We start from the raw sequence: 23,507 nt of genomic DNA on the forward strand, positions 1-23,507 counted from the left end.
AGGCTCATCTATTTTATTCCATGATTAATAATGTTCCGGCATGAGAGCATTATTAGATCCCAGCAGGAGAGATCCTGGATGCTTTTAGCTGCTTTGCGATGGTCAGTTGGGGTTCATTACGGGCTGATATTGAACCATTTATAAAATCTTGTCTAAACATCTGCCAGCTCAGATAGGCCGATGTGTCTGAAGATGGCAAATGGCTGGAACAGTTGATATTGACAAACGGGACTCTCTCCAGTGGCTTTTTGTTCACTGAAAATTAGTGGCCTCTGGCTCAGGGGCTTGTTAGAAAGGGCATTTGAAAGTGATCTCAGATAGTTCAGACTTCAGCCAAGGGAATGTTAACTGGATAAAGAATGTGGAGTTGTGAGAAAGAGAGAGAGAGAGGGAAAGAGAGAAAGAGGGCTGGTGGAAGGAGGGGAAGGCTGCAGCTATAGGAAGGTTGGAAACATTTTAGGCATTTGCAGTTTAGTCCCTTGGTGCTTAGAGCAGCTTAGCCAAAAGATGAGAGACACTGTTGGAACAAGTTGACAAATTTGCAGGAAGGGAGAGAATCTTCTTAACCCAATGGGATTCTTTTCTTTACCTGAAGTTCCCACACACATAAATGGCTTGGGTTTCAAAATAAATACGTTTTAAAGTACATCTTTGGATTTTAGTAAGGCAGTTAAATAAGTCCAATTAAATTAATCAGGCTAATCCTCGTTCCTAGAAGTTATTCCAACTAAGTGAAAACTGTTTACTGCTCATTACACAGACACAAATGAATTTATTGAAATGTTTTTCCCACTCCTTATTTCTTAGGGTGTCTGTGCAATTTTTTTTGCACTTAAGAAATAATTTAGAGTACGTGATATTTTATACTGATCTGCAGGAAACAGTAGAGGACCAGCCCATGGAGGAATTCACCCCGAAAGCTTCAGCTAAACAGAAATAAAGATGTGCCTGTTTTTTTTTCAATTTGGGTTAACATAAAAGGTGCTACGTTAGGTTTGCATCCCTTCAATTCATTTCAGTGGTAGATGGTACTATCGGAAATTTACTAATATCTCTACTAGCCCAGATTACAATGAGATTTGAATTAATAACACTCAGCCACGTGCATTATTGTGTGGCTGGCAAAACAGATTTCTTATTAGGAATGACATGTGGTATTAAAATAATTTCACATTTAAACACAACGTAGTGGTGTTTTCTTTTTAAAATCCAGGCTAAAACAGGTTGAAGAAAAGCTCTGCAATCTCCCTCCCCAGTTGGGAGTACAAATCATTTCTCCTAGTCAGATTATTGTGGAAAACGCTGAGACTTGGGTTTTTTTAAAAAACAAAAAAACTTTTTTTTATCCTGCCTTTATTATTCTTATAAATAACTGTAAGTCCTGAACATATCTAATACTCCTTCCTCCTCCACTTTTCCTCACAACTTCAACCATGTGGTGTGAGTTGGGCTGAGGGTGATGACTGGCCCACAGTTACATCCACTTCATATGCCTAATGTTGGACTAGAACTCACAGTTCCTTTTGGGGGGCCTGGTGCTTTCATTGCTAGAACAACCTGCCTCTTTTCCCTTTTTGGAGGCTCTTTATAAGGAAACATTTTTTTTTCCTAAGATCTACCACTTACATAATAGTTTCACCTCCACTTTTCTGTCTTTTGGCCTGTCTCCCTTCTTGTTATATTCCGGGTTTTTTTTGTTTTGTTTTGACAGGAAATATGCACATTCCATTTGGTTTTACTTTAAATTCATTTTGTGGCAAAGATTAGGAAATCTAACGACTTTAGAGGAAAAGTTGGAAGACTTGAAGCTGTGAACTGCTTCCTTCTTCACTTCCTCCTGCTCCTCCTCCTCCTCCTGCTCCTGCTCCTGGGACTGTCAGGTTTTAGCCGGTTTGGTGTAATCTCTGGGTCGAAGTGGAGGAAGAATGCCAACACGGAGCGGTCCCTAATGGAACCGCGGCCCCTCTCACCGTCCTTGCGGACCTTCTGCGGTGTGAAAGAAGAGCAGGATCCGCTCCACATCTACTATGGCTAAGATTACAGGGCAGTTCTTCTCAACTGGATCTGCACAATCCGGTGTGTGTGTGTATCCGCTGCGTTTTAATGAAGGTTTGATTTAGGAATTCTCCTCTAGATCCGAAGTTTCACTTCAGTCTCTGTCAACTCGCAGGAGAACTTTCTGAGGGATTTCGCCCCCTAATTAGACAGACCTGTACTCCTTTAAAAAGTCTGGAGACGAGGAAGGCAAGGACTAACGATAACATTAAAATACAGTGCCAAAGGACGATGTGGTATTCTCATATTTGGTTTCACATTTTTCCTCTCCCCCCTCCCCCAATGAGGGAGCCATTTAAATAACAGAATAACACAGATGGAAGGGACCTTAAAGATCTTCAAGTCCAACCCTCTGCTCCGGGAGAAAACCTTACAATGTTTGTTTCACACAAACGGTTGTCCACTCTCTTCTTAAATAACGTTTAAAGAACGAGTTGATTGTTGTAATATCTCATCGCTTTGCAGCCCAGACAGTGGCCCAAATTTTTTACCACCCGAGCCTTCTCCAATTTTCCTTTGCCTTCAACTTCTGTTGGGTTAGCACAACCCCGTGCCTCTAATTTTAACGATTAACGCTAGTTTCAGAGTCCGGTAGCCGCCTTCTCTCCCTTCTTCTGCCACTCTTGAGACTGGTTGGGTTGATTGTCCCAAAAGGAGGGGGATGAGCTTGCCCCCCCTCCAATTTTTCGCTGCTCTCTGTCCTGACCTTCAAAGGGCTGCAATGCGTGTTGTCCATAAGAGGAAACTTGTTTCTAGAAAAGAAACAGTCTGAAAGAACTGATACTTGTCCCGCTCTCATTTCTCTTGCAGCGGGGTGGGGAAGAGCGGGCCGGGCAGTTAAGAGACTCCTCCGCAGGGTTGTTGTTTTTTTTAAACCCACCCCCACTTCCCCAGTCAAGTGTAAGATTGTGACCGCTTTGCTGTTTTTGTGCTTTTGCTTGAAAAAGACCGGAACGCGGCGAGGTGGAGGGTTTTAGCTTTCCAGACACAAGGGCCGGGGAACAGGAGGCTTCGCGGATTGCTTGCCATGGATTGCTTGCCATTGAGCCCTCCCAGCCGAAAAATGGCTTGCCATTAAGGCGGCTTTGGAAGCCGCCGGCGCGCTTCTTTCCCACTTGCAATAACCCTGCAGTCGACGTCCTTTCCTAGAGTTACAATAACCCTGCTCCGCGTCCTTTTTTCTAGAGTTACAACCGATCCCCTTCGCCGGCGCTGCTCTTGGGTCTCTTTGGCTCAGTTGGTGTGGCCCGGTGGATTCCAGGTAAACGCGCCTACTCCATTCCCTGTCGACTGCAGCGTCTACTTAAGAGAATGCAGAGCTTTCATCCCAGGCTTACAGCCGCAGCAAAATCGGATTCTGCAAGAGCCCAATGGATCGGGGCGCTTATTTGGGAGGTTGCTTTTAGTTAGTGCAGGGCTCTGGTTTCGCCTCTCCAATCGCGCGGAGCGTCTACGGGTGTCGAATCTTCTTACGCAACCCATAAAGCAGGCAGGGTAACTTTTTGAGAGGTGCCGCCGTTTGTTGACCGCCCTGATCCCGGAGCGGGATAAAAGCGGAATGAATTTATCCTAAACGTTACTCGCCACCCTAATTAACAGACGTCGGAAGAAGAAAGTGAGGGCGAAATTAATTTAGCTGTTCTGGTGGTTGCTTAGTATGCCCAAAAGGAAGGGGTTAAGGTTGATGAGTTTGTTTTTGGTTTGTTTTTTAATCCGGGAGTAAGCCGGTTTGGGGGTTCATTCACTTCAGGTATTGGGGCATCTGAAAAGACTCCAAAAGGAGGTACAGACTCTGACGAAAGGCGCTAAAAACCGCGTCCCTACAGATGGTGAAAGTGACACCCCGACGATCTCAGCAATGGACCTTCGTACTTTTGAAGACTAGACACGTGTTGGGTCCCCCATCCCCCACCCCTTCTGTCCCCTCCCCACCAAGCCTTAAGTGTCTGTGCGTGAGATAATGCGGCTTTTCGAAAAGGAAAAGGCGGCGACAAGTTCGCAGAAGGGTGTTTTGTGATGGCTCTTTTTCCGCCCAAGCCTGGCTGTCCCTGGCTGCCTGTTTGGCGCAAGGGTCGGCCTTTGCCTTTTCGCTCCGTTCACACGATCCCTGCACTCAGAAAGGGACAGGATTCTCCTCCCGGGACTGTCAGGACGCCGTGGGCCTCAGAAGACGGTTCCCTCACCCCCCACCGCCCAAAAACGACGTCTTTAGCGACCTGCTTATTCCAATTGAGCCCATCATCGTCCCCTGCGCTTCCTTGACAGCCAAGAGCCGCTTAGGGTGGGCCCACCTGCAAGCGCCCCTTCCCGATGACGGGCGTTTAAGTGATCTCCGCGTTAAATTATCAAACAGTCAGACAAGAGGATACTCTTTAAGATCGTTTCCTGGTGGTGGTGGTGGTGGTGGGTGGGGGGGACATTTTCGCTTCCTCGCCCTTAAGAGAGGAAAGATAACGATAATCTCGTCAGGGCTGCACCTCAGCTCGGAGCTTTGAGTTTGTAATTAAATAAGTAGTTTGTATTGTAATAAGCAGCGTCTGAAATGTAATAAAACAAATGTGCCCGTTCTCCCCTTAGAGGGCACCCAGCTGAATATCCAGGTCCTTCTTATTCCGAAGCCAAGAAGGTTCTCATACCGGCTGCCTTTCCAAATATCAAATGTTTAGGATCCGAAACGGCGGGTCCCTCCCCTCCCCCGAAAGAAATAGCCATATGTGCATTCAAAGGAGCGTAAACTGACATTTCATTGTGTAGAACAGCCGATCAATTATTAATCGTTAGCGTCAACAATGGGGTTATAATTACTTTCGGTTACTTAAAGGCATATTTATTTATTTTTCTTCCTCGTCTCTCTGATCTGGCAATTAGCTAATCCTCTGGTGTAATGGACTCCGAGTTGATTTCATTCGGATGTCAGCAGAGTCCTCGGCGCTCTTCCCTGCCTCCTCTGGGCAGACAATTCTGGCTCTCTGGTCTGGGGGGAAGCGCTCCTCGCCCTTCTCCGCTCCAAGATTTCCTCGCGGTTCTTTCTCCCCCTCCCACAGAATCAGTTTGCCCGAGAGGGGAGGGGCGGCAGCTAAGCGGCTCGCTGCTGCGAAGGGAAGAGCTGCAAAGAAGCTGCGGAGGCCTCAGTAGGCTAGAAAGAGGAGGGCGACCCTTCCGCCGAGGAAAGGCGGTAACGCGAATGCATTCCCTCGGGGAATCAAGCCTTTGGCTGCAGCCGGGCAGTTTCGGCCACGGCTCCTCCTCACCCGACCGTGAAGGAAAGGAAAGGAAGGAAAGGAAAGGAAAGGAAAGGAAAGGAAAGGAAGGAAGGAAGGAAGGAAGGAAGGAAGGAAAGGCCAGTATCGACACTCAGCCCGATCCTATAGGCAGGTTTCCTGGGAGTCACTGTAGCCTTCCAAGCAATCTTGCTATGGCCGGGACATTTCAAGCGTTCTGAACTCACGGCTAAAATCCCCTCTAGGGAAAAATGGAAAGCGATAAAAAGAAAGCATTTTTCACCAATGGACTCGGCTTCCTTAAAATATTCTTGTTGAACATCATTTATGAAATAGTCATTTTTCAAGAAAAACAAATGTCATTCTCCCCTCCCCTCCCCTCCCCTTATCCTATCCTATCCTATCTTGACTTTTAAAGAATTGAAAAAAATTCCCCAAGCCTAGAATGAAGGTAGAAACTGCTCTTGGACTGGAATCAAGCAGGCCACTGATCCTCTTTCTAAGCGGGGTTTTGGAAACTCACCAAGAAATACAATTTTGAAGCTCAGGTAGATGAAGCAGGACCAAATAAATTTCAGAGAATCAATTGGGTTTTCAGACACAATTATAATCATGATTACATTGCAAGGGCTGAAATGTTTCTATAAGGATCGTTTGTGGTGGGTTCTCTCACAGTTATAGTAATATCACCCAATCGGAGTCCTGGAATTCACATTTACGAAACCCCCCAAAATTTGTGTTCTCCTGGGGACAGTCTTTACCCATAAAGCAAAGAGATAGTGTGCCTTTGACTGTATTCTTTAGACCATCAGCTCAGTGAGTAACTACTACTGGTAGTGAGCCTGCTGAAGTTTTTCTTCAGTCTGGAAAGCAGAGAGGAGGGAAGGGGAACCCCACTCACAAAATGACATCCTTCATTCTTACCTGGATCCTAAACTCTTCATTGAACGTGTCTCCAATTTGGATTAACTAGACCGACTATCCTGAATTGGTTGGCCTTTTCTCACATAGTGTCAAGACACTGTTCTGAAATCACGGTTTGTTTTTTGAGCAAACCAAAGCGGCCCCGATTTACGTCCTAACGTAGGTCCGTGAAACGGGCAAACCTTTGTAAAGGTTTAGCGTTCTGGATAAATTCTGCCATCGAGTATTTTGTTCTTGGTTTTGTTCCTCGCCATTTCCCTGAAATAGGACTAAGCGGGGAGTGACCTCAGCTGACCTTCCCACTTCCAGCCGCATCCGTAATGTTACCCCTTTAGGCTCAATCGTCTTTATTAACTCGGCTCTTATTAGATTTAAGCCTTTCTATACCGATCTGTAAGGCGGATAATATTCGCAATTTAATTCGTCCTGTTCACATCGAATCAAAGGCAGTAAAATACGTCGGGGTGGGAAAACTGTAGCGGGGGAAGATCAGAAATCTGGAGTGTAGCTGGAGAAACTCCTCCAACAGACTCCCGTTCGGACTGACTGCTTCGGTTCGCGGCTCTCAAAATGCGGCTCTACCCCCACATTAATTCAGCCTGACAGCTCTATCCGAACTCCCCCCTCCACTTTCTCCTTCCCGTCCTCTCCGTCCACCAAAGAATACCGCTTTTCAAAGGGGTATGTTTTCATTTGTCACTTCAAGGCAATCAAAGGCAGCAACGTTTACTTAGCCGGTTAACGTCGTAAAAACAAGTTTAAAAGTGTGTGGGGGGGGGAATTAAAGGGCCGCCTGATGTCTCTTCCCCCCACCCACCCCCACCCTCCCGCCCTCCGGTATTCCCACGTCAGCCCGCTCTTGGTTGAGCAAAGGGCGGGCGAGGCTCAAGGGACAGCAGCCAACGGGAGATCTCATCTGCGGCTTTCTAAGCATTGAAGTTTTGTAGTCCGCCTTTCCAGAAAAACGCCCAGAGTCGAAAGGGCGCTGAAACGCCAACAACGAACAGAGAGAAGAAATCAGGGCTTTTGAAAAGTCTTTTTTTCCATACAAACCTCCACCCCCTCTTCTTCTTCTTCTTTCTTGGCTGGAGTTGTGGGTGGTATTTACCCTCAAACTCTAATCTACCTGGTTTTTGAAAATCTGGGTGGTGGCAGACGGCCGGTGGGTAAGACAAAGGGCTGTTTGTTCTGGAGCCTTTCCTGAGAAATGGGATCGCAGGGCAAGAAGCCGAAGTCCTTTGTAGTGGCTTCGGCTTTCCGTGCCTCTCAGGGTGAAGGGTGGCCGCGCTGGCCTCCCTCCTTCTTTGCACCACGGACATCAAACGGGGGAAGAAGAAGAAGAAGAAGAAGAAGAAGAAGAAGAAGAAGAAGAAGAAGAAGAAGAAGAGAAGAAGAAGAAGAAGAAGAAGAAGAAGAAGAAGAAGAAGAAGAAGAAGAAGAAGAAGAAGAAGAAGAAGAAGAAGAAGAAGAAGAAGAAGAAGAAGAAGAAGAAGAAGAAGAAGAAGAAGAAGAAGAAGAAGAAGAAGAAGAAGAAGAAGAAGAAGAAGAAGAAGAAGAAGAAGAAGAGATCCACAGAGGCAGGTTCACCCCTCAGTCGGAAGAGGGGAGAAGGCCGTGAGAGAGCTTGGAGGTTTGCAACCGGAGCTGATAACTATTAGGCCAGGGGTCTGCAACCTTGGCAATTTTAAGACTTGTGGACTTCAATTCCCAGAATTCCCAGGAATTCTGGGAGTGGAAGCCCACAAGTCTTAAAGTTGTCACGGTTGGAGACCCCTGCATTAGGCGGTGCCTGGTGGAGCCTGCTCCATTCTATTGGTCGCTGGGAAGGGGAGGAGTTAATGGGCCAGACGCAGGGAGGGTAGAAGTCCTGTTGACTTTGAGTAAGCAGGAGAGAGGACTGGAGTTATGTATAAGAACTGAAAAAGAAGGTGGACAATACAGGCAGTCCTTGACTTACAGCAGTTCGTTTAGTGACCGTCCAAAGTTGCAATGGCACTGAGGAAAGTGACTTATGACCATTTTTCACACGACCCATGGTAGCATTTCCATGGTCACGTGATCAAATTTCAGATGCTTTGCAATTGGCTCATACTGAGACCTTCTGGCAAGCAAAATCAATGGGGAAAGCCAGATTAACATAAACAACCAGGCTACTAAGGTAACAATGGCAACGATTCACATAACAATGGTGGCAAGGAAGATGGTAAAATGGACGTCAAAGCTCACTTAACAAATGTCTCAACAGAAAATTTGGGCTCAATGGTGGTCGTAAATCGAGGGATACCTGTTCAGGGTTGTCTACCGAAAGATAAAAACGAAAACAAAATACCCTCAAAATGTTGGCCATGCCAGGGTCTTTGATCCTACGGCTGTGGTCACCATTTTGACTTTTTTTGGATTCCTCTGCAGATATCCTTATTGATAAGCTTTCCAGACAGCCTGGCACAAAAGATCCCTGCATCCAAATACCAAGGCTAAAACTTCACTACAAGGCTTCCCATTCTGCCACACCAAGCCTTCAGAGGCCTCTTTGCCGAATATGGGAGCTGTGGAAGTGGGAGTTCAACAGGGACTAGAGATACCAGTGGGAACAGTGGTGGGATTAAAAACATTTTACTACCAGTTCTGTGGGCATGGCGTGGTGGGCGTGGTAGAGGAACGTTACTACAAAATCTCCATTCCCACCCCACTCCTGGGGGAAGGTTACTGCAAAATCCCATTCCTTCCCCACCCCACTAACCTGCTTTCCAGCTCCGTTCTCCTGTCCAGGGCAACAAAAAGAAGACCCAGCCGATCAGATGGGACTCGACTTGGAAGGCAGAGAATAGGTGGGGGCCAGTCAGAGGTGGTAGTATTTGCCAGTTAACAGATAAGAGATAATCAGAGTTGGAAGGGACCTTGTAGGTCATCTAGTCCAACCCCCTGCACAAGTGGGAGACCCTACACCATTTCTGACAAATGCTAGTCCAATCTCTTCTTGAAAGTCTCAAGTGATGGCGCTCCCACAACTTCCGAGGGCAAGCTGTTCCATTGCTTGATTGTTCTCACTGTCAGAAAGTTTCTCCTTGTTTCCAGGTTAACTCTCTCCTTCCTTGTTCAGTTTCCATCCATTATTCCTTGACTGGCCTACAGGTGCTTTAGAAAATAGCTTGACCCCTTCCTCCCTGTGGCAGCCCCTCAAATATTGGAAGACCGCTATCATGTTCTCCAAGCTACTCAAAATTTCCACTACCGGTTCTCCAGAACTGGTCAGAACCTGCTGAATACCACCACCTCTGAGTAGGAAGGATAATTGGTGTTATTTTTTCCATATATTGAAACCAGATATTAGACCAATTTAATCTCTAGTGACTTCAGGACTGAAGAGACCCACAACATTGAGAACCTCTGCAAGGCAAATCAGCAGTACATTTATTCAGGAATCTTGCTAAGTGTGGCAAGATACAGTTCTGTTACAGGTAAGAGTGCCCAGGGATTTATAGTCACACCTTTAGCCATATAAAGCATGCCTTTGCTACTATCATATCAGCACTGTCATCATTGGTTGATAGGATAAGGTACCATAAGTCACTGGCGCTGGGGAAGAAGCAGCAGGGGTGGCGGGGCAGAAGCGGCGGGGGTGGTGGCGGGGGCAGAAGCGGCGGGGGGTGGCGGTGGGGCAGAAGCGGCGGGGGCAGAAGCAGCGGCAGGGGAAGGCTTCTGCCCCGCCACTGCTGCTGCTGCTGCTGCTGCTACAGCGGTGGGGGAAGGCTTCTGCCCCCGCCGCCGCCACCGCTTCTGCCTCCGCCTCCGCTGCTGCTTCTGCCCCCGCCACTGTGCCGGGGGCAGAAGCAGCAGGGGTGGCGGCGGGGCAGAAGCGGCGGGGGTGGCGGCGGGGGCAGAAGCGGCGGGGATGGCGGTGGGGCAGAAGCGGCGGGGGTGGTGGCGGTGGCGGGGGCAGAAGCAGCAGCGGTGGCAGGGGCAGAAGCAGCGGTGATAACAGCAGGAGGTGGCGCTCTGACGGTGCCCGCCTTTTCTCTTGCTGCTTGGCCTGGCGCTCGCCTCGCCCCGCCTCGCGCCTGCCTCTCCTCCTCCTTCTCGCTGGCTGTGGCACGATGGGGTGGGCACTGGGCCGCATTACGAGGCGACCTGGGCCGCATGCGGCCCGTGGGCCGCGGGTTGGACAAGCCTGCTTTATACCATCATAGCAATTGTTACATGATGCCACAGAAGTGCAAGCTTTCTTGAGTCCAACTCAATTCCCATTGAAAATATGGGCACATCTGTGCATGAGCATCCACGAGAAGAGCAGGAGGGGAAATGGTAAAATGTGCATATGACACCATCATGCCAATGCTGCAATTGATGCCAACGCTGCCATTCCATACTTGTGTCCTGATGCAGGCTGTATGTGAATGATTTCTGGCAAGGATTTTGATGGTTTAGTGATATTGAAATTTGCCTGCAAGTGCTGTTGTGTTTTTCTTGGTAACAATATGGAAGTAGTTTGCTACCTCCTTTCCCCCGCAAGATCCTCTTCAGTTCTGGGATTTTGTGGTGGCTCCCATCCAAAAAGTAAGAAATTTAGCTATCTAGTGTGTAGCATTCAATGAATCAGAGAAAGAAGATAGATCTGACTTACAGATTCTTTAAAGCAGTGACATCATTCTCCTGGGATCCTTCCTGCTTGGGAAAAGATACAGCTGCTTTAAAGAGTTCCAAACCAAAATCTTTGTTCATACTTCCATGTGCAATTTTCTGAAATCAAACTAAACCACTTTATAGGACTAATAACTACACCCTACAGTGTTTCACTTCTTGCAAGGTTGGCCTCAGCTAGAGTAGGCAGTTTATGTTATAAATCGCTGTGTGGATTAGAACCAAACAACATGTATTTTGCTCTGCATAAGAATCTTGGATCCAGGTCTGTGCCTGCTCCCTAGCAAGTATCTGGGTATTCTTGTGTTAATATTCTTAAATCCAGGAAAAAGCCCCCTTCTAATCCAGAAATAACATCTGTCTCCCCCAAAGATGAAGAAAGTTAAGTTCTCCTCACAGATTGCTGTGGCTGATGGGCAACCAGATTGGATGCCCTGCTGCTGGATTATTATTATTATTATTTTGTTTAGCTGAATGGGAGCAAAGTATTCTTTGATTGAAACAGCATGTTTTGGGTTTCTCCGGAAAGAGGTGGGTCATGCTGACACGAGGTGGAGGCTGCAAGCCACTCCAGCTTTGCTGATCTTCATTCTCCTTCTCCCCCCTTCCTTTCCCTTCCTTCCCGTTCTCTTCCTGGCATGCACATTACATTTCAGTCATGCTTTTTGCAGCTGAATACAATATCCCCCAAAGAAGAGCAGAAGCAAGACACCCTGACAGCAACCCTGAGTTAAGAAAAAAATCCTTGCACAAGAGTATCAGCTCTAATTAAGATTCTATTTAGCAGTCCTGGCTGGAATGTTAATATTAGCTAGGAAGAAGTAAGAGCAGGGGAGGAGACAACCATTTACCCCACCTCACCCCCTTCAAAGAGGAATGCTGGGCTTGGATGATAACATCTCTTGCTTCTGTCCAAGGTCTACCCAAGCCTGTTAAAAATCCATTATCTCCAACAGCTCCTGTACTTCATTCTCTCACCCTCCCTCCTTCTCTGCCGCCTGAGTTTGAACTGGGCTGTTCCCTTGGCATTGCAGCAATGCCTGGAGCCCAGCAAAAGCCAATACTCTCTGAGGGGCTTGGAGGCCGAATCAAGCTCCTCTTTCTGCCTTAGAAGGCTCGGCCCGTCCCAGCTTCTGAGACAAATATAACCCCCAATTGCTTGCTTTCCTGATTAGGATCTCTGTGCTGGCGTCTCTGCACAACCTCCCCCGGGGCTGTGCCGACCCTTTTGAAGTTCTTTCCTCTTCTGCTGACACAGAAGTTTACAAGAAGAAGTCAGGGGGGGTTACAAGGCTCAACAAGGCAAACTTAGTCTGCTCTCAAAACTTAACACCTGGGGGGAAGAAAACAAATACGTATGCTCCTCACTGACTTCCCGGAAGACACATCTGGGGCCTGTTTTTTCCACAAGGGGCTGACCAAGGAATGCATCCCTCTGCTAGCCCAAATCAATAGATACAAACTCAAGGTAAACCACACCACACTTGATTGCAGGAAATACGACTTCAGCAACAGAGTGGTCAATGTCTGGAATACTCTACTTGACTCTGTGGTTTCTTCCCCAAACCCTAAAAACTTGAACCTTAAACTGTCTACTATTGACCTCACCCCCCTTCCTAAGAGGTCTGTAGGGGGCGTGCATAAGCGCACCAACGTGCCTACCGTCCCTGTCCTATTGTTTCTTTTTATTTTTCTTATATGTATCCATTTCATGTATTCATAACTATGTTTATACTTATACCTGTTATCTTATAATCGCTTGACAAAATAAAAAAAAATAAAAAAAATAAAAAATAAATAAAATCCAGCCTATGGTATGTCACCTTTGGGCAAAAAAATGTATGCCACCTTTGCATGCCACCTTTGGGTAAACATTGCCAGAACACAAATAGGAACAATGTAACCTGGAAAGAATAACAACCTGTAAAAATACAAAGGGGATATTAAAACTCAACTCTGTCTTAAAAACCTGAAAGGAAAACCTTGCTCTAGAGCAGGGATGTCAAACTTGCGATGTCACGTCGTCATGTGATGTATTGCAACTTTCCCCCCCTTCACTAAACTGGGGGTAGGCGTGGCCAGCGCATGACGCATCCAGCCCGTGGACTGCAAGTTTGACACCCCTGCTCTAGGAGAACAACATTCATATGGCGCTATGACCACAAATCCTTTTCAGTTAGGCCCAACAAATAGGCCATTTTTCATAGGAATGGCCTTGAAAGAGTTTTCCTGCAAATCTGGTTATACAGGTTTCTTACAAGGCTACGTTAGAGTGACAAGACTGTGACATCACAGGTGGGTGAGTGGTTTTCAGCAACTAAATTGTCTAAGCTGAATGCCATCCAGAGTTACTGTTATAAGATGGGCACCCATATCAATGCAGTAAGTAAATTCTAATAAATTAAAAACACACCACTCAGGGTCCATTGGAACTGAGTAACTAATAAATTCAAGTTAAAAAAAACAAATCAAAGTTCTGTAATAACAGGCCTATCATAGCTCATTGCAAGAATTCACATTGATGTGACAATACACAGTTACCAGCTACCAACGAAAAGAAAGGGTCCAAGGAATATGGATGCTTGGCAACGTTTATTTTTCTGTAAGCGGAAAGGTTTGTTTGTGAGGAAAATCCTGCAAGGACAATGAGCCCCTTTCTGAAGTACAAAATTCTAAAAGCTATACATAAATTTAACGTTACTCTGAAGGGTTAGGGTTAGGGTTATACCATAAATCTATAGTGACCCAACAGAAAATTGTATCACTGTGATATGTGCTTTTCCCATTGCTGATCCATGTCCAGTGGCCTGAGAGCACAACCCAGCAATGCTAAAGGGGAAGGAGAAGAGGAAGGACAAAGGGAGAAATTCTACATTTCCAGTAAATATTGCCTCTGCTATCGAACAGTGGATTTGGGCAAGGGTATTTTTCTTCTTTCTCTTTTATTCAAAGTATATGCATGGGTTTGGTGGAGAGGCTGTTTCACTGGAGGTTTCAGGCCTCTGGATGGAATGGGGCAAGACAGTGGTCCAGTTTCATGTCCATTTGCACAATACTTTCAAGAAAGTCAAGGTTTTCATTCTGTTTTTTACAGGCAACATCTTATTTATATTCCATTCTACAGTATTAAAGTTTATTGCTCAAGGGAATTTGAATCCACTACCCCCTGAATGTCTGAAATCAGTTCACTTTTGCAGGGTACAGACCCTCCTGTATTACTAAATTAAGAAATAAAATTGTGGTCTTTGATTGCATGTGTTTTTTTTTTTTTAGGTAGTCAATCATTGCATCAAGGTTTGTCCTAAAAAATTTTCTAGTGAAATTGCTATATATTTTAAGGAGGATCCCCCCCTCTGGGGGGATAAACTATAGCAGAAGATAGATAGATAGATAGATAGATAGATAGATAGATAGATAGATAGATAGATAGATAGATAGATAGATGATTGACAGATAGATAGATATAGACATATATCGATATAATGGTTTAACCCCTTTGTTATGACCAGCATTAATGGATGGAAATGATCTCACAGATGCTGTGGAATTGTAAACAGTAGAACTGTTTGGTAAATCTTTGAAAATAACATATGTGCCACCTAAGGGAACCAAAGATTCTGTCTTGTTCACATGTCATCCTACAAATGGAGAAAGAGAACTGGCCCAATGTTTTCTCCTCTGCAAGATATGCCTCTTCAAAACAGATCCAGCTCCTCTTGTATATGGGGTATCGTTAATGTTCAAAGAGGGATAAAGCTTTATTACTTCAACAATTTGGAACCCTCTGAATATTTATTTGTTAAATTTGTTTGCTGCCCATCTTGCCATGAGACTACTCTGGGCAGTTTATAGCAATAAAATGAAATATATATATATTCTCAAGTTTTCATGGGTACTTACATGTATGGCATTCAGCTTTGTTCAGGTATTTTCCATGTCATTGTAGTTGTGCTTTTAAAGTTGTAGCAACGTTTCGGCAGAATCTCATCTGCCATCATCAGGCATATATATATATATATATATATATATATATATATATATATATATATATATATATATATATATATATATATGTGTGTGTGTGTGTGTGTGTGTGTGTGTGTATAACTATAACAATAGCAAAGACATAAAACAATAAAAATAAATAAAGGAAGTAAAATAATATGAAATTAAGGAAGATGGGTAGAGGCAGAGCAGAAAGATGGGAGAGGGTTCGGTCATCTAATTAGACCAGCAGGCACTTCCAGTAATGTGCTCCCCTATTGGGTCCTCAGGCCAATTGGCAGAGTCAGGGTTTCAGGCCTTTGGAGGAGGATAAGAGGGTGGAGGCAAACCTCATCCCAGAGGGTAAGATATTGCAGAGGGCCAGCACTACAGCACAAAAGTTCTTCTGGATTCTGTCAGTCAGAGTTCCTTAACTGGCAGGGTCATCAGCAGACTCTTGCTGGCACAAATAGGGTGGGCTTGTCTTAGCAGGATGAGACAGTTCATCAAGTAATCTAGATCTATGCCATGAAGGGTTTTAAAGGTCATCACCAGCACCTTGAACTGTACCCGTAAGCAAACCAGTGCAACTTCTGAAAAAGTGGTGTAACATTGGTCATTCTACCAATTCCAAAGACTTCTTGCACTGCTCACTTTGTACCAATTGAAGCTTCCGAATAGCATTTCCAGCATAGCCCCATGCAACGTGCATTGCAGTGATCCCAATGAGAGATGACTAGGGCTTGAGTGACAAAGCGTAGGGAGCCCTGAATCAGGAAAGGCTGCAGCTGGTTCATTAGTCAAAGTTTTGCAAAGTTTTCCTAGTCATGACTGCTACCTGATCTTTTATCAGGATCTGTGCATCCAGGAAACTCCCTAAGTTGCAAACTGGGTCTTAACAGGGTAGTGTGACCTCATCCAGAACTACAGATGTCAAAGATCTGGATCCTGAAGCTCCATGTACTCAAAACTACTTGGTCTTTCCAGGGTTCATCATAGCCCATTTTCCCCCATCCAATTCCCTACAGCCTCCAGGCACCACAAAGGAAAGTGGCACCATCACTCAGGTCACCAGATATGGAAAGGTAAAGTTGAGTATCACTAGCATATTGATGATATCACAACTGATAGTGATGGATGATTTCACCCAGGGCTTATTCCAATTCTTTTGCGTTGTTATGTTGTGAATTTCCAACAATACAGTCTTTCCCAGTAATTGTTGTGTTTGACTTCCATGTCTCTGCCATCATCAATTCTTCCACAGACACTGGACGGCTGAGGGTCTGGTGATTAAAACATGCTAAGAATCTCAAAAGACTTAATGAGGGTATTGTGGGAATCTTATTAGTAATATGGACTAGTTTCTAGGAAGCTTCTCCAGAGATAAATGAAAAAGGTTTCTAGAAGTTAGTCTGCTAATTGTATAAAGTAAAAATATTTACAACTTCAGTTACACCAATGACAGCCATTGATTGCATTTTATGTAGTCTAGCTCCAAGAGAAAACTAGCTTGAAGACTAATCTTCAGCAGAAAAGAGTTTTATGAAGGATTAAGAAACTTCTATCTAAATTATAATGGCTTTTTGCAGCATTTTTACATTACAGGATGGGAAAGTGTCAAAGAAAACACCACACACCCCAATAGGACATCCGAACCATTTTACTTTAATTCTCACTTGTGTTTCTTTCTGCCTGTAGAGCATTTTACATACTTTTTAAAAAATCTTTTAAAGATAAAATAATTTGGTCTTCAGCTACAAATAAAATTTAATTTTTCTCCCTAAACATTTATCTTGTTTTTCTTTTGTTTTATAATTATGTTCTACATTATTATCATTTGTTTCCAAACACAAGATTCCCTTAAAATTTTTGATTTTTGATAATATTGAAACTGGAGGGGAGCTCTACTGGAATTATAGCTGTCATGTGGGATTTTCAATATGAAATATATTATATTTTGATTTCTAATACAGTTTCCCCCTCTTATCGCATTTGCTTTTTCAAAAATAGAAATGTTTCTAGCCATACATACTTTTGAAAGTGATAAAGTTGTAAAAGGAATGATGGATCATACAGATAAATATCATTTTCCCCTACACTTTCTGAATATAAATGAAAAATTGTTCCCTTTTTCCCTACCAAAATGGAGTTTATAGTCTTATTTTAGCATACGTTTCCCTACAGGCTCACTCTGTTTCAGAATTTTGGGAGTTGTAGTCCCAACGCATCTGGAATGCAGCAGATTGGGAAAAGCTGTCTTTGACAATGTCTCTTCCATCTGAAGCATACTTGATCTCCATCTCCCCATGGCATGTAGCTGTCAAGACCAACAATGGCATTTATCCCTTTGATCTTCTAGTTATGTTGGGAAAGCCCCCTTAGCTTGGAATGGGTCAGGCACAATTTTCTGCACTTCAGGTTTTCTTAAAACCCATTTTTATTATGCAGACAAAACTTAGTTTTCTGCTATTCTTATCTCCTTCCTTTTTCTTGTTTATATTGACTCTGAATGCTGTTTCATACCAACCTGAAGCCTTTGGCAGCCAGTTTTTTTTTAATTGCTTTATTCGTCTAGTGCTTCCTCTTAGATATATTCTAGTTCTTGTAGCTAAGTTTCTTCTGTTTGCCACCTCCATAACTTAAACCAGGGTTTTAAATTTTTTTTATTTAGTAATGGGTATATTTAGAATTCTGAGTATATGTTGAAGGCACTTTTGCAAAATGGCTGCCAGGGGAGTGATTGCCAATTAACAAAATGAGTATCACGGGGAATCTTACAAAGTCATAAAGCACCAGAATGCTATTTGCCACCATCCTGTGGAGGTACATTGTCCTCTTTTCAGGCAGATAAATATATGTATTTCTCTTAGGTACAGTCATCCATCATTTTTATTTTGTAAGAAAACTGATTTAAGTACAGGAAGCAGTCTTGGAAAGAGAAGGGACAGGGTTGAAGGGAGGGGAGAGGGGGGGACTGAGTCTTTTGTAGCATGCCAGTTTTTAATTAAAAATATTTTTTCAAATATCAAAATCACATGAAGCAGGGAGCTTAAGACCCACAGCATGCTGCTTCATCACCAGCTCCTGTTCTTTTCTTTGCAAACGGATTTCTATCTACATTTTCCTTCTAAGTTTCCTTATCTACTTTTTAAATGAAGCCTTCATTAAATGAATGCAGCCTTATGTTGCCTCTGTTCTGCACTCTCATCTTACCCTTCTTTTAATGGGCATTAACTTGTGACCTCCCTAAGCCTCAATTCTTATCTTGTCAATCTGTTATAAAGCCTGGTTTGCCCAAGAACTAAGCTGTAATTGGGTTGGGTTGGTTGTTGCTTAGTGTATTATATGAGCCAACTGCTGGGCTTTACAAACTATAATTTAAAATTTTGCTGTCAATGATATGTGTACAATGTGATTTCATACAAGCAACAAACCTGATACAAGGTCTGAGAAACCTTGCAAAAGTATAACAGGAGAGACTGGAGGAACTGAATATGCATATCCTGCAGGAGAAGGGGGAAAGGGGATGGGGAACATGACTGAAATCTTTAAATGTATTAAGGGTCTAAATAAGGTTCTAGAACAGTGATGGTATTCAGCTGGTTCGCACCAGTTTGGGCAAATTGGTAGCAAGGAATTGGCATGGGTCGCAGAACTGGTGGTAACTTCTGGCTGGCCACGCCCCTGATCCAGTCGCCTGGTCGCTGCTCGATTCTCACTGCCTCATGCTAACCTACCCAGTCACTCCTTAAGGTATTTTTTTCTTCCTCCTCCCTATGATCAGCTGTGCTGGGATTCCCCTCACTTACCCACTGCTTTGCCCAGGAGGCACCCCTGAGGCTCAGGAAGTCATTTTGCCTTCCTGGGCCCCAGGGAGGTCCCAAAATGGAGGGTGGGAGGTGCTGCACGCCCCCTCCAGGCTCCATTTTTTCCCCCTTCCTGAGCCTGAGGGAAGCCTTCTGGGAGCAAAAACGCCCCCCAGGAGGCTTCCCTGAGGCCCAGAAGGCCCCAAAATGGAAGTTGGGGGGTGACATGTGCCCCCACAGGCTCAGTTTTCTGCCTTCCTGAGCCCTAGAGAAGCCTTCTGGGAGCAAAAATGTCCCCCCACCCCCAGAGGTTTGCCTGAGGCTCAGAAGGCCCCAAAACAGTGGGGGTTGCTGCAAAAAGCAAAAAAAAAAAAAAAGGAGCCACGCCCACCTAGTCACATGGCCATGTCCCCTAGCCATGCCCACAGAACTGGTGGTAAAAAAATTTGAATCCCACCACTGTTCTAGAAGGCAGTATTTTCAATATTAAGGAAGAATCAAGAACATGGGGGCATAAGCTCAGAGTGACAGGAAGGAAGTTTAAAAGTAATGTCAGAAATTATTGCTTTGCAGAAAAAACAGTGGGAGCTTCAAACCAACTTCTAGTGGTGGTATGGGGCCAGTCATCAGTAACTGAGTTTAAACATGCTTTGAACATATGTCCATTATCCAACAAATTTTTAAAAATTAAATAAGTTAAAAACCTCAAAGGGAAGACTCAACAGATCACTAGGTGTTTTCTGCCATCAGTTTTCTATATTTCTAATACACTGATCAAATCATAAGTGATAAGCCTTCTGGTAATAGTTACCTGAATGTTATGCTTTCTTCACAAAGTGTTGCCCTTTTTTGCCTTTAGATAATAACCAAGTTTCAAGAAGTTATTTGGAAACTTTTGTTAACTGAAAACTACCATCCGAAAATAACGGCCACACTGAAATAACTTCAAGAGTTATTGAAGGATGATACAAATTTCTGTCTTTGATAAATTATGAATTACCTTTATCCTTCTTAGCTTGGGAGCAGAGAACCCAATACACTTCTTTTTCTCTGAATTTTCTCAAGTCTTGTTGCCTTCAAAGATTAAATGTAATGGTATAGTTGTGCTGGCCCATGGCCTCTGACTCCATCCAATTATGAACAATAGAAGGTAACAAACCCAGATCTAACTTCTTACTTCACCTGGATAAACCTGCACCAATTGAGGATAGTGCTGGTCATGACAGCTTGAGATTCAGAATTAAATCCCATAGTAAGCATGTAATCATGCTGGGGCCTCCTTGATGTAGCTAAATTTAAAATGTGAAAATGCATGTTTTCAAAGCAATTGCTTTTTATCTGGATTGAGAGTTACTTTGTTTTGCTGTGTATTGGGAAAATATATATATATATATATATATATATATATATATATATATATATATATATATATATATATATATATATATATATATATATATATTTTTCTGAGGTTCTCGGTATTTGTATGTGGATCTTTGGTTGTTGGGTTTTCTCCGCATAAGATTCAAGTATCTAGGCAACTTCATCGAACGTTGCCTAGATACTAATCTTCGTGAGAAACAACAAAAATATATATATATATATATATATATATATATATATATATATATATATATATATATATGTGGATCTTTGGTTGTTCGGGTTTCTCCGCGTAGATTGATATCAGCACGTTGATGAAGTCTCATTCATCATCTTCAGGCTTCTGTCTCGGCTCTGTGCTTCTCAGAGTAATGTGAGATGCAGCTGCTTCCTCCTTTAACTGCCAGTGGGGTGGGACTTGATTGGGTGGGGGCTTGGCTGTGTTCTGATTGGGTGGGTGTTTCTCATTGGTAGGGGTTTGGTTGTGTTCTGATTGGTTGGGGGTTAGCCGTGTTCTGATTGGTTGGAGCGTGTTCTGTTCAGGTGGGGGCTTGGCTGTGCTCCGGTTAGTCTTAGTTGCTGGGGATTTGAGCTGGTGAGTTGTGATCTTGCTGTTTGGCTTCTAGTTCGTGGTCCTGTTGCATCTTCATAGTGGGTGTCGGTTTGCTTCATGTATGGCTCGGAGGGTTTGAAGTGGGTAGTGATGCAGCTGTAGTGCAGCTTCTGGTCCATGGTCGTGTCTCATCTTCTGAGTGGGTGAGAGTCTGTTTTCTACATGGAAGTGTGGTGGTGGCATCTTGTGTGGCTCTCATGGGTGTGGGTCTGGTGTCCTTCTTCATGTTAGGTACTCGTCTGTTCATGAGGGCGGGTTTCCAAATGGCTGGAAGGCGGGAAGTGTCATCTCGTTTGTTCATGCTGTGTGGGCGTTTTTCTATCTCTATGGCTTCTCTGATTATTCTGCTGTTGAAGTGTTCGGTTTTGGCGATAGTTCTGGTGTTTTTAAAATCAATTTCATGTCCTGTGAAGAAGAAACGACCTCTTCCCTGGTCCAACACCTCAAAGCCACAGGACATGAAATTGATTTTAAAAACACCAGAACTATCGCCAAAACCGAACACTTCAACAGCAGAATAATCAGAGAAGCCATAGAGATAGAAAAACGCCCACACAGCATGAACAAACGAGATGACACTTCCCGCCTTCCAGCCATTTGGAAACCCGCCCTCATGAACAGACAGTACCTAACATGAAGAAGGACACCAGACCCACACCCATGAGAGCCACACAAGATGCCACCACCACACTTCCATGTAGAAAACAGACTCTCACCCACTCAGAAGATGAGACACGACCATGGACCAGAAGCTGCACTACAGCTGCATCACTACCCACTTCAAACCCCTCCGAGCCATACATGAAGCAAACCGACACCCACTATGAAGATGCAACAGGACCACGAACTAGAAGCCAAACAGCAAGATCACAACTCACCAGCTCAAATCCCCAGCAACTAAGACTAACCGGAGCACAGCCAAGCCCCCACCTGAACAGAACACGCCTCCAACCTATCAGAACACGGCTAACCCCCAACCAATCAGAACACAACCAAACCCCTACCAATGAGAACACACCCCCACCCAATCAGAACACAGCCAAGCCCCCACCCAATCAAGTCCCACCCCACTGGCAGTTAAAAGGAGGAAGCAGCTGCAATCTCACATTACTCTGAGAAGCACAGAGCCGGAGACAGAAGCCTGAAGATGATGAATGAGACTTCATCGAAACGTTGCCTAGATACTTGAATCTTACGCGGGAGAAAACCCGAACAACCAAAGATCCACATATAAATACCGCGAGAACCTCAGAAAACAAATATATATATATATATATATATGAAAGGGAATTATGGGAGGAAGATGAGAAATGTTTTTTCACAACCAGCCCTAACCTTACAACCCAATTCTAAGATTGAAAAAATCACTAGCTAAGCAATAATGGAATGGTATTTCATTTGCAAAATAACTTCCCAACATGTTTTCACTAGCTCCAAAAATCTCATTCACTTTGACAGGAGAGGGATAATTTGCTTTTATTACTGCTTCTATTTCTGGACATCTTTTAATGTGTTTTTCCCTTAATGTAACTGCTTTGGAACTGGCTGGCTGTGTAAGTCTTATGGACACTTGATACGGACTGGAATGATAGTTTAACAGTATGAGAGAAGGCTGTCCGTTCCCCAAATAAACACAGTACATTCTATACAGTTTTGATGCCAAATACCAGTGCTAACAGTAATAGACAGTAGCAGTATGTCTACCCTTTTTGTTAAGTAAAAAATTTACTGCTATACTGCTATGGACACTCATGAACTTAATTCCCACTAAACTAGGTGCACATTGTTCCCTCTCTAATCTTATACACATGCAGGGCGGAATGGGACACCTTGCCGCAGCCAAAACTCACCAAGGTTATCTCGCCATGGCCAATTCACCATGGCCAACTCATTGTGGGACAATTCAACAATTCAATTTAATTATTTAAAATAATTTTAAAATATTTTAATTTTTATCATTCACATTTTATTTTGTTCTTTTTTTGGCAACCTTTCTTTAATGATTCTATTAGATTATTTCTTAAATATTAGTGTAACTCTTGTCCCAGGGTGAGTTGGTCCATGGCGACTTGACTACAGCAAGTTGGCCATGGCAAGTTGTCATAGACTCTACAGCAGAAGGGTCACATATAAATGTAAAAGCATAATTCTGTGTGAACATGGTTGTAATACAACTGGACTGTGACAGTAGTAATTGGTTTTAGCACACAAAAACACATACGCTGCACACACTACACACACATACACACAAAACAACTGTGAGCAGTGGTTTAATTGATTTCAGAACCTCAATAGTGTGGGTGGAATTTAGGACAAGACATAACAGCTCTCAAAATAAGCACATTACGGTAAATACTTCAGGGGAAATTATAACTTTTATTTCATCTTCCTGATGAGACTCATCTGGCTACAGCAAAGGATACTCACAAGAGAAGCAGCAGGAATTGAGCAGATGGAGAGCTCAGAAGAGTGATGGATCAATAAAATTAATGGTTATAGAAGAATTTCATTGTCAGGGAATCCCAAATGAGAAATAACAAAGCATCCCTTCACAGAACTTTATCACTGACTATGAAAATAATCTACATCCTAAATTTTGTTATTGAATAATAAAAAACCCATTTTGCTGTTTATTATTATTTCACATTACCCAAAAGTTTACAATTCAAATGAGGAATCCAGATATCAAGTATGAGATTTTAATCCTTTATTGTAAAAAACAGAAAGACAGAAGAAAAATAAAGTCGGTCCATTAACAAATATTTGAGGTGATTAAAACAACTCATGATTCCAAATTTATTTATTTATTATAAATGTGTTTATGCAGCTTCAATAATTCTACAATAAATGACATTTCAAGCAGAAAAATACAAATTTTTATTC

The 23,507-nt window shown here is 43.6% G+C and overlaps 1 long non-coding RNA gene across 1 annotated transcript in view; it reads left to right on the forward strand.

Moving 5' to 3' along the window:
- The first annotated feature begins 1,832 nt into the window (after positions 1-1,832).
- Positions 1,833-23,507, forward strand: part of LOC148126297 (uncharacterized) — a 53,466-nt gene continuing 31,791 nt past the window's right edge. The window contains exons 1-2 of the long non-coding RNA XR_015743073.1: positions 1,833-2,109; positions 3,241-3,316. This is a non-coding gene — a long non-coding RNA (uncharacterized LOC148126297). The remainder of the gene's footprint in view (positions 2,110-3,240; positions 3,317-23,507) is intronic.

The sequence above is a fragment of the Pseudonaja textilis genome, chromosome 3, assembly GCF_049901715.1.
Source record: "Pseudonaja textilis isolate UNSWEBS1 chromosome 3, rPseTex1.2, whole genome shotgun sequence".
NCBI lineage: Eukaryota > Metazoa > Chordata > Lepidosauria > Squamata > Elapidae > Pseudonaja > Pseudonaja textilis.